The sequence below is a fragment of the Cibotium barometz genome, chromosome 11, assembly GCF_041138505.1.
Source record: "Cibotium barometz isolate CiBa-2024 chromosome 11, ASM4113850v1, whole genome shotgun sequence".
NCBI lineage: Eukaryota > Viridiplantae > Streptophyta > Polypodiopsida > Cyatheales > Cibotiaceae > Cibotium > Cibotium barometz.
Window position 1 is genome coordinate 43,327,457 of NC_141056.1, and position 16,746 is coordinate 43,344,202.

At 38.6% G+C, this 16,746-nt stretch overlaps 1 long non-coding RNA gene across 1 annotated transcript; it reads left to right on the forward strand.

Annotated features, from left to right (window-relative positions):
- The first annotated feature begins 2,140 nt into the window (after positions 1-2,140).
- On the forward strand, positions 2,141-4,059 carry LOC147634200 (uncharacterized). The gene is made up of 3 exons (XR_015266883.1): positions 2,141-2,248; positions 3,336-3,420; positions 3,572-4,059. It is a non-coding gene; the product is annotated as an uncharacterized LOC147634200 (long non-coding RNA).
- Positions 4,060-16,746: the final 12,687 nt, after the last annotated feature.

A 16,746-nucleotide genomic window follows, 5' to 3' on the forward strand; every position in this document is an offset into this window, starting at 1 on the left:
GGCTTCCCACATAAATGGCACTTACTCTCTCCTTTTTCTTTGAATGTTGGCTTCGATGTAGATCCCTTATTGAAGTGCTTTTCTTTGTCAAGTAGGCCTCATCTTAGAATTTAGGCAAAGTGGTGTTGGCGCTGTTTTACCTTTTTACCTTCTTTTCCTCTTTGAAGTGCTTTTCTTTGTCAAGTAGGCCTCATCTTAGAATTTAGGCAAAGTGGTGTTGGTGCTGTTTTACCTTTTTACCTTCTTTTCCTCTTCCAAAAGAGCTGCAATGATGTCAACTAGTTTCAGAGAAGGAATGTTGGTGAGGGTAGTGACTATGATTGCCATAGTCCTCACGGGGAAATTTTTTAATAATAATGCAATGTTTACATATTCTTCCATAGTTAAGTTAATAATAATGCAATGTTTACATATTCTTCCATAGTTAAGTTAATCCCTGCAAGCTATGTGGTTAGTCTTCTCATCATATTTAAGTGAGAGGCAAGAGGCTCTCCCCTCTATTAAACTTCTAGCCCATAAAGTGAGCTATCACAACCAGTTATATTCTCTCACCCATGATCCCTCACCTACTTGGTTCCCAACAACGAGTTGCTTCTTCCACCCACTTGGATGAATCTTTTTGATAGTTTACTGCTTAGTGATTACAAATTCGACCTTTGCCCACATTTTCCCTAAGGTTATGCTTCATATATTATCCCTCATCCCCATGTATTCATCAATTTTATCCAACATCTCACTCTCTCTATCTCTGTCTCATGATGTTGCTAATGCTCTATGCCATAACCATTGTGCAAGTGCTACAAGATGTACTTGCAAATTTTGTCCTTGCTCTATGAACGTAGTTGTTACATAACCCCACTGATCTCTCTCTCTCTCTCTCTCTCTCTCTCTCTCTCTCTCTAGCTCAATCTCTAGATGGAGGGGTAGGCCTTTAGAGCAGTGTCTTGCATTTGTGTGTGCATGCATGCATGCATGCATGTGTGTGTTTGTATCTAGTGTAATAGATTGAGTTTCCCTCTCTTTCTCTTTGTGTGTGTGTGTGTGTGTGTGTGTGTATACAATTTGTGTGTGCATGCATGCATGCATGCATGTGTGTGTTTGTATCTAGTGTAATAGTTTGAGTTTCCCTCTCTTTCTCTTTGTGTGTGTGTGTGTGTGTGTGTGTGTGTGTATACAATGCAACAATTTCTTCACTACTTATTATTACCATATTCATAGTGCTTGTTAGCAATCCAACAATTATTTCTAGTTTCTTGATCTATTTACTAGCTTGGGTGAAAAGATGCAGGGGAGAAGAGAGCTTGAGCTCTTGCAAGCACACACACACTCACAAAACCCTAAAAGAGAACATACAAGGTGAGAGGTTGAAAATCTTCTTCTTTTTCACACAACACTCAACACACCATATACAAGCAAAGCACTGTCTGTATTACTTGCCTCCATGAGCTAGAGGGCTACTCAATATTTATGCTACTTAATTTTGATGGCCCTCAAGTCCTGACCCTGCATACATCTCATCCAACTAGAATGCTATAAGTGGTGATTTTGAAGAGCATTAAGAAAGGCTTTCTATGTTGTTACTATGAATATCACTTACTATAACAAGGTATTGGCTTAACAAACCAATATCAAGGTTATAATGACAAGTACCGTCCACATCAAAATTCTCTTGCAATGGAATTTTTGCATCCTTGCTAGAGGTGTCTTGAACAATTGCACTTAAATCGACCACTATTTTAGAGAGGGTGGAAGATTGGAGGCCATATACTTGTTGTTTACCAAACATTCTCCACCATGAAGAGGACGCTCCAATGGGTCAAGTTCAATATCCTGAAACCGAAGTGTAGAAAAGGAAACCATAGTGAGTGTAGCTATGAAGAAAGCAAAGTAGACGGGTAGGAAGGTGTTTTAGAGGTGAAAATGAAATCCATGTTTTCAAAGATGTGGCATGAAATTTAAAATGATCACACGAGAGCCATGAATATGTAGCCATCATTTTGTAGTAGCAGTCATTCTGTAGTAGCCGTCATTCTTAAAGGTGCAGAGTTATAAGTTTTAAAGAAAAGTGGCCATTAACCCACTAAGTCCATATGTGTGGACCAATAATGGCGCCCATCATTTTTTGGTACTGCCCTTTCTTTGAACCTTTACTATCTTATCTCTTTTCCTCTTTCTTTCTCTCTTCATCTTTTTTTTCCCCATTGCAGCATTCTCAACCCTGTTGTGAAGATTGAGAAAAATCTTTGAGGTAATCACTTCATATTTCTTTCTTGTTTCCATTGTAGCATTCTCAACCCTGTCGTGTGAAGATCGAGCAAAATTGTGCCTCTTTGCCCTAATTTTCTTGCACATAGAGATATACAAGCAGCCAGGTCTTTGAAGACCTGGCATGAAGACCTACCTTGTCTGCGTACAGACCTAGCAAGTAAAAACTCCTTGGGTGTGAACTCTTATCTTTCTAGAACTTCGGCAGTTCTGTAAACTCCAACACCCATAGATAGGCCAAGTATTCATAGCACAAAGACTTGCCTTGTCTGTGCAGACCTTGTGCCAATGGTGATGCTTGGGTACTGGCAAGGTGTGAGGGCTGGAGTGGCACAATGGTGTTGATGCTCGACGTTGGCAAGGTGGTGTTGGGAATGGTGGTGGGCTGCTGGTTCGATGCCATGTTGGTGTGCCATGGGACCTTGCACAAATTTTTAAACTTTGGCACCCACAGACAAGCCAAGTCTTCATATCATTCTTCAAAGCATGAAGACCTTCCTTGTCTATGCAAACCTTGTGGAGAAAAAGCTCCTGGCTGGGCAGTGGTGGTGGCTCACGCCAGAGGAGCGCAATGGTGGTGATGCTCGACGTTGGGCAAGGTGACGTTGGGCAAGGTGGTGTTGGGCATGGTGGTGGGTGCTGGTTTGGTGCCATCCTAGTGTGCCACGACACTGTTTTGTAATAGGGCATTCAAAGTAGTTGTAGTAGAATTTCATGTGGTGGATCTCTGCAAGCATTTCTGTTAGTAGGTGTTGTGTCTATTTTATTGCCGCGGTTGATACCTAATGGATCCTAGAGGTTAAAATCTTTTATTTTACAATGTCTAATTGCATGTAATATGTAGTTATTTTGACATAGGACTAATTCTTTTGCTGAGTATGTACTTCTTACACTACTGTATTAGCTTTAGAAATTGTATGGTTGTGCCTGTGCTTTCCCTCTTAAGGATGGCTTTGCATTTGCAGAAAAAGAGATGATGGGTCTTAACTTTGAATCTTATTATTGTCATTGAGTGAGTTTTAACCTTATTAACTTTGATGGGCTTAACTTTGAATCTTGTTATTTTTTAGCAAATGTCTACATCTAGCTGAGGTGATCGATAGCCCCTTAGGTCCCAATGCATCTCAAAGGTTGCTAAAGCTGCAAATCCACATGGTAAACAGTTAGAGGTCTCCTCATCTCACACCTCTACCCTACTTTTGGAACTACATTCAATCTAGTTCACGGATGCCTGTGGAGTGGGCTTTTGGAATGCTAAAAGCTCACTTTTGTATTTTATTTGAAGAGATGTGACATGTTATTGCAGAATGTGCCAAAGCTGGTTAGCACTTGTTTGGTCCTTCATAACATGTGCATTGTGCATGGAGATTCATTTGATGAGGGTTGGGTTCAAGATGAGGAGGTGGAGAGAGCAAACAATGATGCATTGGCTTTGGATCCAATCATTTAGAATGGGCTGCAAGTGGGTCTTGCTGAGGTTATAGCTTTGGTGTAGACCGAGACCTCAATGGTTGTGCACAGGGAAAAATCATCAGAAACAGCACTGCATGATTCATTCCAGGTTGGCGGCGCACAAAGGAGAGACAATCTTGCTAGAGTTATGTTTAAAGAGAGAGAGAGAGAGAGGATAAATGTGAGAAATGTATTTGGTGATCATGACTCGGCTGATGAGAGTGACAATAGTGAGTAGGAGATGAAATAGTGCTTGGATGTTATGACTTTGGACATAATGTTGGTATTTTGTTTATCTCTAAGACATCATATTGGTATGTACTTTATAAAATATCTCCCAAACATTAGGCATATTATTTTATTAGGATGTTTATTTGGTTTTTTAAATCTCATATGCCTACTGATTCTCACTCTTTTTTGTAGATGGGAGGAGGGGAGGGGGTAAGATAAATCTAGTTCATCCCCTCCCCTCCTATGGAAGAGAGTAGGGTGTAGCCACAATAGCTATGGTGATGGGGTTCAAGTCCCCAACTCTCTATTTCTATGGATGGAAATTGATTTTGCTGGGTATTGATGAAGTTTGGGAGCATCTTGTAAGTTACGGGGTGAAGCATGTAAGTATGTGGATGAATTCAAATGGGGGGTCAAGCATGGTTTTAGATATTATCAATTCTGGTAAGTGATCATTGATTACCAATTCATTCTTCCATAGCACAGTAAGACACTAGGAGCACTTGCACTTGCACTTGTATTTATAGTCATTTATCATGCAAGGACTCTTATCGTATTATGTGTTCAGCACCAGATTGGGACTAGGCATGCACTGACTCACTAGGAGCACTTGCACTTGCACTTGTATTTACAGTCATTTATCATGCAAGGACTCTTATCATATTATGTGTTTAGCACCAGATTGGGACTAGGCATGTAGTGACTCAGTATGGATACATGTTGCATGTATATGCAGGTTAATAGGCTGCTGGAGATGCATGCATACGTAGGTTAACAGGCTTCTAGGGCTGGTGGAGTTGCATGTATACGTAGGTCAATAGGCTATTGGGGTTGTTGGTATGTGGACATGCATGTTGTCTAAAGGGGGTGCCCATGCATGGCCAGTCACTTTTTTAATAAACGCAAGCATGGGGAGTTGGTGTGTAATGGGGTATGCCCATCCAAGAGTGCACAAGGCAATTTTTGGCTGCCCACATGTTGGGCAATATTATGACACCCTTAAGCAGTGTGTAAAGACCCTAAGGGTTCCCTTCCCCCCTTCAGAGTTGGACAATATACTCTCAGAGTCTGACACAATCTGCCACTGTGAGAATGTGATGACAACAAATAACTTCATGGGCGAGCTTTAGAAAGATTTTTGGTTGTTGGATATATATTATCTATTTAGGTGTCCAATGCAGCATGAAGCTCTAAGCTCATTGATGTTCACAATATATATATATATATGATGGGTGATTTTATTGATTTCTGGTTTGTTAAAATTCTTGGCATAAGGGGCACACCCTTTGGGTTTATACACAAACAAAATCAAGATCGAAGCTGACAAACAGGCCCAAGTAGAGGGCAAAGTGAAACTCCTAGCAACACCCGCTGCCAACGCTAGGGCCAATGTGTCCACATAAGTGGGCTCGAAGAGAGATGGGGTGTGGACGGTGACAATCGCCCACAACAAATCAGCGTTTTCCTTCACATTTAGGGTGGAGAAGTGGGAGTATGATGCCGGTGTACAAAAACTCTATTATTATGCTAAATTTGTGGTAGCCAAGCTTCCACCTTGATTTCACCTGAGCTGGCGCCAATATTCTGAGAACTCTTCCAGAAATGGCAAGTTGAAATGATTTTTCTAAATATTTATTTCAAATATAGATTGAAAGGAAATTTTTCTTATATGCATGGGATGACCCCCTCTTCCTTAATGCTACTAATGTTGAGGGTTGGCATGAAAAGTGGCTCTAAGCTTTCTTTAGGGGGCGAGATTGAAGATTAGCTTGCTCAGTCAAAATAAAATTCGAAAAAAGTGTGAAAGAAATGCCCTTTTTTTTAACAAATGTGTGCCACATGTCACGACCATTGGTGTGGCCACGTGTCAAGGTGTGACTTGTGCCATGTGTCCTAGCTGTTGATGTGTCCACATGTCATGACCGTTGGAGCTCTTTCCATGCAATGAATGACAACATGCCACATGCCATTCATGCCTCCTTAATAAGAGATAACTTTCATTTTCCCTAATTTTAGACTCACCTTGATATTTTTATTGCCTTCTCATTTACATTTAATCACTCACTATCATTGACAAAATGGTGCGAATATCACTGCCTCATCTTGCTACAACCCTTCTTTTTCGCACTGTTTTGTAATTGCCTGTTTTCACTTGTTTTTTTCCTCTTGACAAAACGACATGATTTTGAGCTCTCCTCTCACTCTCACTCCCACGTTTTTTCATGCAGTTTGGTTGCTACTATGAGAATTCTTTTCCCTTGTTCCTCGTGGCAAGAACCAAGCAAACCATGAGAAAGGTTGGCACACAGGACCAGGTGTTGCATTAAAGGCAGCAAAGTAAATCTTAGTCTACAAGCTGAATTGTAGAAGAAGAAAGTGAAGTCAATACTTCATTACCAGCTTAAGAAAGCTTAGAAAGCCACAAATCTTGTTATCCCAGGGCCCCATTCATAAGGCTTATTAGGTAAGTTTCCGATAGGTTGTGTAAACAAATAAAGTATGAAGTATTTGAGTTTGTGAGATGGCAATTTTATGCCATTGCATGTCTTCAAGAGGCTTTTGAGGATTTCCTCAATAACTTTATGAATGATAGCTACATTGCACACAGCTATGTTGATACCCACGGGGTGACACTCATGAACAAATATTTTCGTGTGGTCAGCACGATTAGATACAGGTTTGATAAGTTCTTGCAGCCTATCCCAACATTAAATAAGAACACATTTGACATCCTCAACATTCCACCTGCAAGGCCTACAACAAGGAGAAGGGTGTACATGTTAAGGATGTCCCACACTTATATCAGACAAGAAAAGCTGAAGACCTTAAGGTTGAGAAAGAAAATGAGAGGCAAGAGACACATGAGAGAACAAAGAACATGAGATTCTGAAAGAGGAAATAGCAAGGCTTGGGGCCTTGAACTACAAAGAAATGGAAAAGGTGCATGGGAAAATGATTGTTAATGTCTTAACATCTAAAGAGGAGGAATATCTAACCATATCTCCTGAAGACAAAGTTATGCTTGCAGATAAGAATGTTGAAATTATTGATTTTGTTCTTTTTTGTAGGCTCAAGTACTATTTTTTGTTCACAGGATTGAATTTTTGGCATGTCCCTTTTTTTAACTCTTGGTTTTTTAATTACGATTCTTTTATCTCAAAACTATTATAATAACAAGTTTGCCAAAACAGATATCAGATAATTTATTTGTTTTAGATACACTTGTCAGTCTCAATTTAAGTTGAAAGACTTTGATGCTAAATTGGAGCATTTCTTCATGAGACTTGATGCTCTTTTGTGTAATATTATTATATTGAAAGGTTTTCTCATTTTTCTTTACCAAGATTTTGTTTCGAGGGGTCACTCATAAATATGTAAGCATAGCACGTGGGTTCAATACATGGTCATCAAGCGCTTGCTTCTGATTGGTTAATCCACTACCCAGGACCCTTTGTAGACATCTTAAAAACATGGGGTTGATGTTTGTCCCCTAACTAGCCCAGAAAGAGCACACTTTGAAGAAAAAGGTATTAACACTTGTTCTTAAGTTCAAGTACTGCCTCAAAGTGCTTGGCATATTCCAAACAATTCTCAATGCATTTTCTTATTGGACAAAGGAGTAACATACTCCAACATTTGTGGAAACTCTTCATCCCCTATATCTAAGTAACCATGTGCCTCATCCTTCATTAGCATGTCAAATATAACATCTTGGGCCACTGCTATTTGTAATTGCTTTACTATAGTTAAAGGATTAAGAGTGACCCTACTATTCATCTTCTCTTCTAAAATTTTCCAATGCATGTACTTATGCCTTCTTTGTAAGGATGAGCATGATTACCCATATGTATAGCACATCTACTTGTATTCTGGTGATCTCTTGGAAGACATTAATAGATAATAGTTGGGCATGTTTTCACACATTCAGGCATTTGATCACAATTCTTGCCGGAAATATTACCAAACTCTGAACCAAACATTCCCTTTGGACAACTTCTTTTCAATCGACATTTCCATTGTGTCTCATTATGCAAGTGCATCCTGGAGTAAAAAGAACAATCTACATTCACACACCGCAAATGGCCAGAGCATCTACTAAATCAAATATAACACCGTCAAAACAACTAGAACTACATGTTACATACTCAACCCATGAGTGTCCATCCTACCTCTTCTAAGATTCCTCCCTCCAGCTTTTGAGAGGTGTGCAGGTGTAAGAACCTCCCCTTATGATCTTATAATTATTCCCCTCTCTCAAATCAAAGAAAGATCCTGTTTTACCGTATTTTGGCCTTGAGAGAGAAAATGTCTAGAGAGGGAGGTAATTCAAAATTAAGATATTTTAGGATATAAAAATCCTCCTAGTGTCTAAAATGATTTCCCCTGAAACAAAAATTCAAAAAGAATTTTCCAATGTGCAATTGGAATCATTTGAAAATAGATATAAAGGACCTAAGCCTAAGGGTCCAGATTTTCCAAAAAAAAAAAGAATTATGGTCCAATTAAGGTTCCTATGGACCAATAAGATTAATCCAAATGTAGGGAGGAGATAAATTGAAGAATAAAAGAAAACCCCCTCCCAAAAATGAGTAAATGCTCACATAAGATGAAGAGTGGACTAAGGACCAAAGAAAACAATTAAAAAATTAAATTTTGGCACCTCAGTGTGGGGATCTCGCCTCATGAAGTAGGCGCCTTTTTCTCATCTCATTACCCCCAATTTTTAAACAATAAAATGAGATATTTTCATCTCTCCTCTCTCCTATTTCAAAACTAGATCCAAAAAGTAAGCTGAATTGATCCAAAAATGGTAAAAAATTTGACCAAACTGATATGGAAAATTCTACAATCAGTTTACTTGGTTAGGGGCTCACTTTTTCCTATAAATAGAAGCCTCCCCATTTGTAAAAGCTTAATGGCTTTTATGCACTGTTACTCTGCTCCTGTCTTGAGCCATCTACATTGAACTTTTTAATAATTCAATTATTTTTTTTTGCCTAATCCTCTCCAAAGTGAATTGGTGGCCACTCTTGCATCAAACAAGAGTAGAACCCTCAATCCCTCAAGCCAAAGGAGAGCTTACAAGCTCCATGTAAGCTAATTTTCTTACTTGTTTAATGAAGAATCTATGGTTTTCTTAATTTTTATGTTTTGCAGATGTTGAATTAAATTCAAATGCTATGCCTTTGATAAAAAGGTAACCCCCTTCTCCTCTTTACATTCCAGCCTTTCTCAATCCTAGAAAGATAAACTGAAGGATTAATTTAACTCTTTTTATTGTTTACTCTCTTGAATTTAGAAAATTATATAGATTAGAGTTTTATAAATCTAATTTGGGTTGATTTAAGTTAAATAAAGAATGATAAAAATGAGAAATGGTCAGCCATACAAAGGAGGTTATGGCAAAATTTTTCAAAATTTTGTGGAAAAGAAAGTTTGTTTTTATGTTATTCCAAAAGAGTAATTCCCACCATTTTTGCATCTAAAAGAAATATTCTAATTACTCCATGTACATATTCACCTATGCATATGCATGGATATCACTGATATTAATTATTAAATTTGATTTTTATACATAGAAAGATGCATAAAGAAATTTTTTTAATTGCAAAAGTGTTATTCTCATTAAAATTGATTTTGATGCAGAGAAAGATGCATAAAGGAATTTTTTTATTACAGAAGTGTTATTCTCATTAAATTTGATTTTTATGCATAGAAAGATGCATAAATGAATTTTTTTATTATTGCAAAAGTGTTATTCTCATTAAATTTGATTTTTATACATAGAAAGATGCACAAAGGAATTTTTTTAATTACAAAAGTGTTATTCTCATTAAATCTGATTTTTATGCATAGAAAGATGCATAAAGGACAAAGTTTAGATGCCAATAAGGTTGGTGCTTTGTGGGCGAGTAGTGGTCGTGTAGCTAGGCATGATCGCCTACTAGATGAAACCACTAGATCCTTGATAGAAAGTTTTTGGGAGGAGAAGAATTATCGTGCCTCGCCAGTTTTCAAGAAAGCTTTGCATAAGAGAGTGACAAGAGGAGTGTTCATTGAGCACAGTGCTTGCTTTTTTGAAATGACCCAAACAGAGTTGTATTCTCAATTTGTGGCTTCATATCCAAACCTTAAAATTGGGCAAAGGTCATTTGAGGGGTGTAAGCCTTGGTTTGTGAGGTACTCATGTCAGCATGACACATGTTGTCATCGCTACCATGTTGAGTTCAAACTTTTTTATGATGTGTTTTGTTCTATAGAGAGTTGCCTCATAGTCCTCGTGATTTCATCCACTCTCTTTTGTGTGCACGCATGGAGGATGCCCAGTTCCATAGGATGCCTTGTGTGGAGAGCAATTGCACATCTCTACAAATGGTAGATCTTGATGCAAGTGACCAAGAGATAGTGCCATGGCAATGTTATGAGTATGTGACACACCAGCTCCAGAGTGGTGGACAGTCTAGGAAGTTGCAACTCGTGGAAAAACATACACCACGTTCTCACTTTACAGCCACATTTAGGGAGCAGATCTACCCCTATATATGGCATATTCATTGTGCCAAGTGGTAGGATCGTCAGTTCTTCCGAGCATGCCTCTGGCAGAGTTTCCTCTTAGTGTGGTCATCTCTGTGATTGATTTTGCAAAGAACTACACCTTCACACCTTACAATCTGAGTATTACTGCTCAGAGCAAGTAATGGTTATATTTCATAATATTTGTTTCGTGTTTGAGCTATATTACTTATTTGATTTTTTGCATCCTAATTGTCTGTATTGCTTACCTCATCAGGTTGCTATTATGGTCCACATTAGCTAGCAACATGCAAACGCTCATGTAGATGGGATAGCGACGAGTACCCCCGAGACTCGTGTCATTATTCGAGAGTATCATTTCTATATCGGTGATGATCGTTCACATGATGCACATTTTGTGCAACACTATTTTCGTCTCCATGAGGATTTTTTACGAGATTGTGGGATCATACATGGCCAGCGATGGGTTTGGTCGGATGGTTATGGCGCACAGTTCAAGTCGTCACACGACAATTCTATTGGCTCTATAGGTAGTACTTATGGTTCTCTTATATTCGCAATTAAACTAAATTCACTAGACCATCTTAAGCAAAACAATAACTAAGACTTTGTTTTATGGATTTATAGGTGGCATGTGCAGTCTAGTATCCCAGTGATTTGATCATTCTTTGAGACTAGTCATGGGAAGGGAGAGCATGATGGTGCGAGCGCGCATGTGTGAAACGTGCCCTGAGGCGTCATCAGCTCCGACAGGATGCTGAGCGGTTCAGAGATGCGGGCCATGTAGTCGAGTGGTGCTCCCAACATTTGTGTGGGAGTGTAGCATCATCATATCCCAAACGTGATGCTTGGATTGTCAGAAAATTTTTTGGGCATGTGGATCACCGTGGCATGATTAACTGTAGAGCCTCCCATGATTGTGACACAGTACCTGGCACCTTGGGCTTACATTCCATCAAGAGCACGTGCATGGCGGCCCCCACGATTTACACACAGTAGTTTGCATGATTTTGTGGAGCATGTATGGATGGAGATTGGTCACATTGTGCCTCGAGAGGATGGGCAAATGCATGGATATAGACATTCCTCTCCCCCGAGCATCCTTCACATCAAGTGTTGTCTGATGAGCACACACGTCTTGCGTTCATGAGATGACTTGGCAAATTTGCTACAGGAGGGTTATGTATTTGCTGTTATTGCCTGGTGAGGGAAATAACGAGGGAGTAGACTACTATCTGATGAGTTGCACTAGGCCAAAGTGCATCCTTGACCAGGATACAGTGGATGATCATGGGTTTTCTTTTGATGCCCATAGCATGATTGTGGTAGGCCGATTCTATCAGCAGATTCAACTTCATCGGGTCTTGAATTCCAGCAGTGGAAGTGGGAGTTAGAGGCATTTCAGTTCTCTCATCTAGTGGTTGCTACTAAGCTCACTCTTGATCGAGTACAGAGCCGAAAACACAGTTCTCACCCTCGTTTTCGACTTCGAGTGGATGACCATGAGAGCATTCTAGAGTAGTTGAGAGCTAGAGAGGGTGCTGAGACTAGATCTCTATCTTGATAGTGACTAAACTCAGACTAGATCTCTATCTTGATAGTGACTAAACTCAGACTAGCTGGGTTAGCTCACTTACATTGTACTTAGATTTTTTGAGAGTGACTAATCTCAGAATAGCTAGGGTAGCTCATTTTCAAAATACCTTGATCTTTTAAGTAGGTGGCTAAACCCAGAGTGGCTGTGTTAGCTGACATTCTGATGTACTTAGTTGATGTTTATATCATTATGAGTTTTCTCATTATTGAGGATCATTGCATTTTAGTTGATGTTCATGGTTTTTTGATTTTTTAACACTTTGGCTATCATATCGTTTGTTTAAAATCACCATCACCATATTGTTTGTTGAAAATCACCAAACTTTGCAAGCACTGGGCGCTAATTACTAACCCGAACATGCTCCGATCATGACCAAAGTTTGCAAGCATGTGGGGTTGGCCCCCCCCTGCACATTCTTGAAAAGTTTGGTTCCCATTGCAGCATGTCTGGGTACGATGGTATGGGGAAGGCCCGGATTTTCCATGGCCTCTAAAGCACCAAGAGACTTGAAAAATCCACAATGGACACTAATTACTAACCCGAACATGCTCCGATCATGACCAAAGTTTGCAATCATGTGGAAGGGGCCCATCCCCATATGCTTGCAAAGTTTGGTCACCATCAAAGCATGTTTGGGTATGATGGTATGGAGAAGGCCCGGATTTTCCATGGCCTCTTAAGCACCAAGAGACTTGAAAAATCCGCACTAGGTGCTAATTTACTAATCCAAACATGCTCCAATTGTGACTAAACTTTGCAAGCATGTGGGAGTGGGTCCCCCCAACATGCTTGCAAAGTTTGATCCCCACATGGGAGCATGTTTGGGTATGATGGTATGGAGAAGGCATGGATTTTCCATGGCCTCTTAAGCACCAAGAGACTTGAAAAATCTGCACTGGGTGCTAAATTACTAATCCAAAAATGCTCCGATTGTGACCAAACTTTGCAAGCATGTGTGCCCCCCAAATTCTTGCAAAGTTTGGTCCCTATCGGAGCATGTTTGGGTACAATGGTACGGGGAAGGCCCGGATTTTCCATGGCCTCTTAAGCACCAAGAGACCTGAAAAAACCACACTAGACGTTAATTAATAATTCAAACATGCTCTGCTTGTGACCAAACTTTGCAAGCATGTGGGGGTGGGCCCTTCCCACATGCTTACAAAGTTTGGTTCCCATCGGAGCATGTTTCGGTATGATGGTATGGGGAAGGCCTAGATTTTCCATGGCCTCTTAAGCACCAAGAGACTTGAAAAATCCGCATTGGGCGCTAATTACTAACTCGAACATGCTCCGATCATGACCAAACTTTGCAAGAATGTGGGAGGGGCCCAACCCCACATGTGTGAGATCCCACTGTCCCCTTCGCGCATCGGATTCTCGAATTGCTGGCAGTGGAAGCAGCTCCCTCTTGCGTGGGGCAAGGTTTCCCACTCGGGGCCTCGCCCTCGAATGTCCGGGCACAAGACTAAGTTGGTGGTCATTCCGAAAACCGAAACTAGAAAATTTTCCATACTCGAAAAGCGGGAGGATTCCACCATTTTGAATTTCTTAACAATTTTTTCTAAAACGAGGTCAAGACTAAACTAAACTTCATGTGAATAAACCGGATAGAAAAGAAACTATAACAGACTTAACTTGAAGGAGTCAACACTTTTTTCCTAATTGAATTAGGCAGTCATTGATATATTCATTTGAGAAGTCTTTAGATTATTATTTAACTATTCGAGTTCTAAGAGTAATCTTATTAATCAATTTCATTATTAAAACTCTACTAATTCCAGCCTAACCCCATCCGGCCCATGGGTTAGCCACCGCCCAACCACTAGAATAGTAGAACCAGACAATGACTCACCCACCCATAATTGAAATCCTTTCTTAACTTTTGCTTTAGAATACAGATACTCACACACTCCTCTTTAAACTTTAATTTATAAAACAATCCATTGACACAAACAATTACTGGGTATAGATGTCAGAACTCAAATTTCCATTCAATTCTTGTTTCTCACAAAACAGTATCACTCTGGTCTCTCCGTTGAGACCAGCAGGTCTGGCAATGAGATCTAGTAACAGATTACAAATAAGTTTCTCATCATTATACATATATATCTTCCATGACATACGCATGGGTGTCCTCGACACCGCGAGCCCGTGCATCGCCTGGTCAGAACCCTCTAGGATCCTCCTTAGGTGTCCTGGCACTTTACTCAGGGACCGCTTCGTCGGCCCTCATCCATCGTACCGGAAGCATACCATTTTAACCATACCGAGGCTGGTTGACCAAGACCTGGGTAGGCTTTGTCGCGTGAGCCATCCTTTGAACACTCCCTGCCAGCTATTGCAACTGAACTTCCCTTAGAACACATATATACCAAATGCTCCCTCCAGCATTCTGGCATAAGACAGTACTTTAAGAAAATAGGGTTTCTATGCAAGTTTTTAATTTTGATTTTCTTTTAAATACAATGACTATATCTTAATTTCGTATCCCAAGACTTCTAGATTAGAGGTCTGGATTCCCAAATAGAATTCCTTGAATTCAGTAATCTTGATCCTCAGATCAAAATCAAAGGTCTCAACTTAGTTTCAGATTTGATGGGTGATTTGAGTGTAGATTACTCAACTGGTCACATCGTCATTTCTTGAAACTGACGAAGGAGTTACGTCTTGGTCATATTCTAATTCAAGGTTTGAGTCTGGAAAGGTTCTCCATGAACTATCTTTCTCGAAGGTAATATTTCAATTACTACTTTATTGAATTCAAAACTAAACACGAATTTCTATGAGGAATAAATTAATCATTTATCTAAATTTTCGACTTCGATAGTTTTTCTGAATTTTCTCATTACCATCCTAGAGAATATAAAACGGTATAATTCTCCTTCACTTAGTATTTACTTATTCATTTATCCAATATTCATGGGATTTAAACATAGGATTAAAGTGAACTCTTATTTTGATTAAAAAATTCTTTTATGCATCATTTTATGCATAAAAATCAATATTGGTGAAAGCAATACTTTTTTAAATAAAAAAATTATTTTATGCATCATTTTATGCATAAAAAATAATATTAGTGAAAGTAACACTTTTACAATAAAAAATTTTCTTTTATGCATAAAAATCAATAATGATGAAAGTAACACTTTTATAATAAAAATTTTCTTTTATGCACCATTTTATGCATAAAAATCAATAATGATGAAAGTAACACTTTTATAATAAAAAATTATTCTTTTATGCATCTATTTATGCATAAAAATTAATATTGATGAAAGTAACACTTTTATAATAAAAATTATTCTTTTATACATCTATTTATGCATAAAAATCCATTTTGATGAAAGTAATACTTTTATAATTAAAAAAATATTCTTTTATATATCTATTTATGCATAAAATCCATTTTGATGAAAGTAACACTTTTATAAAAAAAATATTCTTTTATGCATCTATTTATGCATAAAATCCATTTTGATGAAATTAACACTTGTAATAAAAAATATAATCAATATGCATCTTTCTATGCATAGAATTTATTTCTATTGCAAATCACTCTTTTATAATAAAAAATAATCAATATGCATCTTTCTATATGCATAGAATTTAATTCTATTGAAAATCACTCTTTTATAATTAAAAAATAATCAATATGCATCTTTCTATGCATAGAATTTAATTCTATTGAAAATCACTCTTTTATAATAAAAAAATAATCAATATGCATCTTTCTATGCATAGAACTTAATTCTATTGAAAATCACTCTTTTATAATAAAAATAATTAATATGCATCTTTCTATGCATGAATAAAAATGACACTTTTAGAATACACAAAAAATGGGGATTACTCTTTTTGATTAATAAAAGATAAAATTTATTTCACAAATTTTTAAAAAATTTTGCCATAACCTCCTTTGTATGGCTGACCTTCAATTTTTCTAACCTTAATCTACTTAAGAGTTATCCCCAATTGGTTTAAAGCATTCTAAACTAATCAATTTTCACTTTTAAGAGAGAAACAATATGAAAAGTTTAATTCCAACAATTAGATCACTTAACTAGGATAAAGAAGGGCTGATTTTAAGAATGAGAGAGGTGCAGCATAAATCTATCCTCTTTCCTCTTCCACTACTTTTGCAATTGTAATTGCTCTGGTTTGCTGTGCAGTCTGAGGCGGGAAAGGCGGGACTCTTTCTCTTTGGCTGCCCCAATTCTCGGATGGAGTTTTGAGGCTACTCTGGATAGAGGTAGACAGCTGACCTAGAGCTCTGACCTAGAGCTCTCCTGGGATTTCCTTGATTTGGGCGAGATGGACCTTGATTTGATTGAGAGAAAGGGGTTGGTCTTTGTACTCTCGGTCCTTGATTTCCCTGTCCCCTTGACATGGCAGGAGTCGAGCAGTCTTTCAGCTGTTGACCAAAACCCTGACATCCAAAACACCGATTCTCACTTCTGAGCTCATCCCTCTAAATCCTTGAAATAGGTGGGGCTCCTGAGAAAGTGTTTTGGGGGAAGGGTCTTCTTTCACTCCTGAATCTTCCCACATCCTGATTCTGATTTGGGCTTTGCTACCTCTTATACGGGGAGGAATGTTCAAAGTACTTCCCGAGGTTTGGAATCTTTTAAAGTTAGAGGGTGTAGGCTGAAGAGCGGTTCTCTCTACCG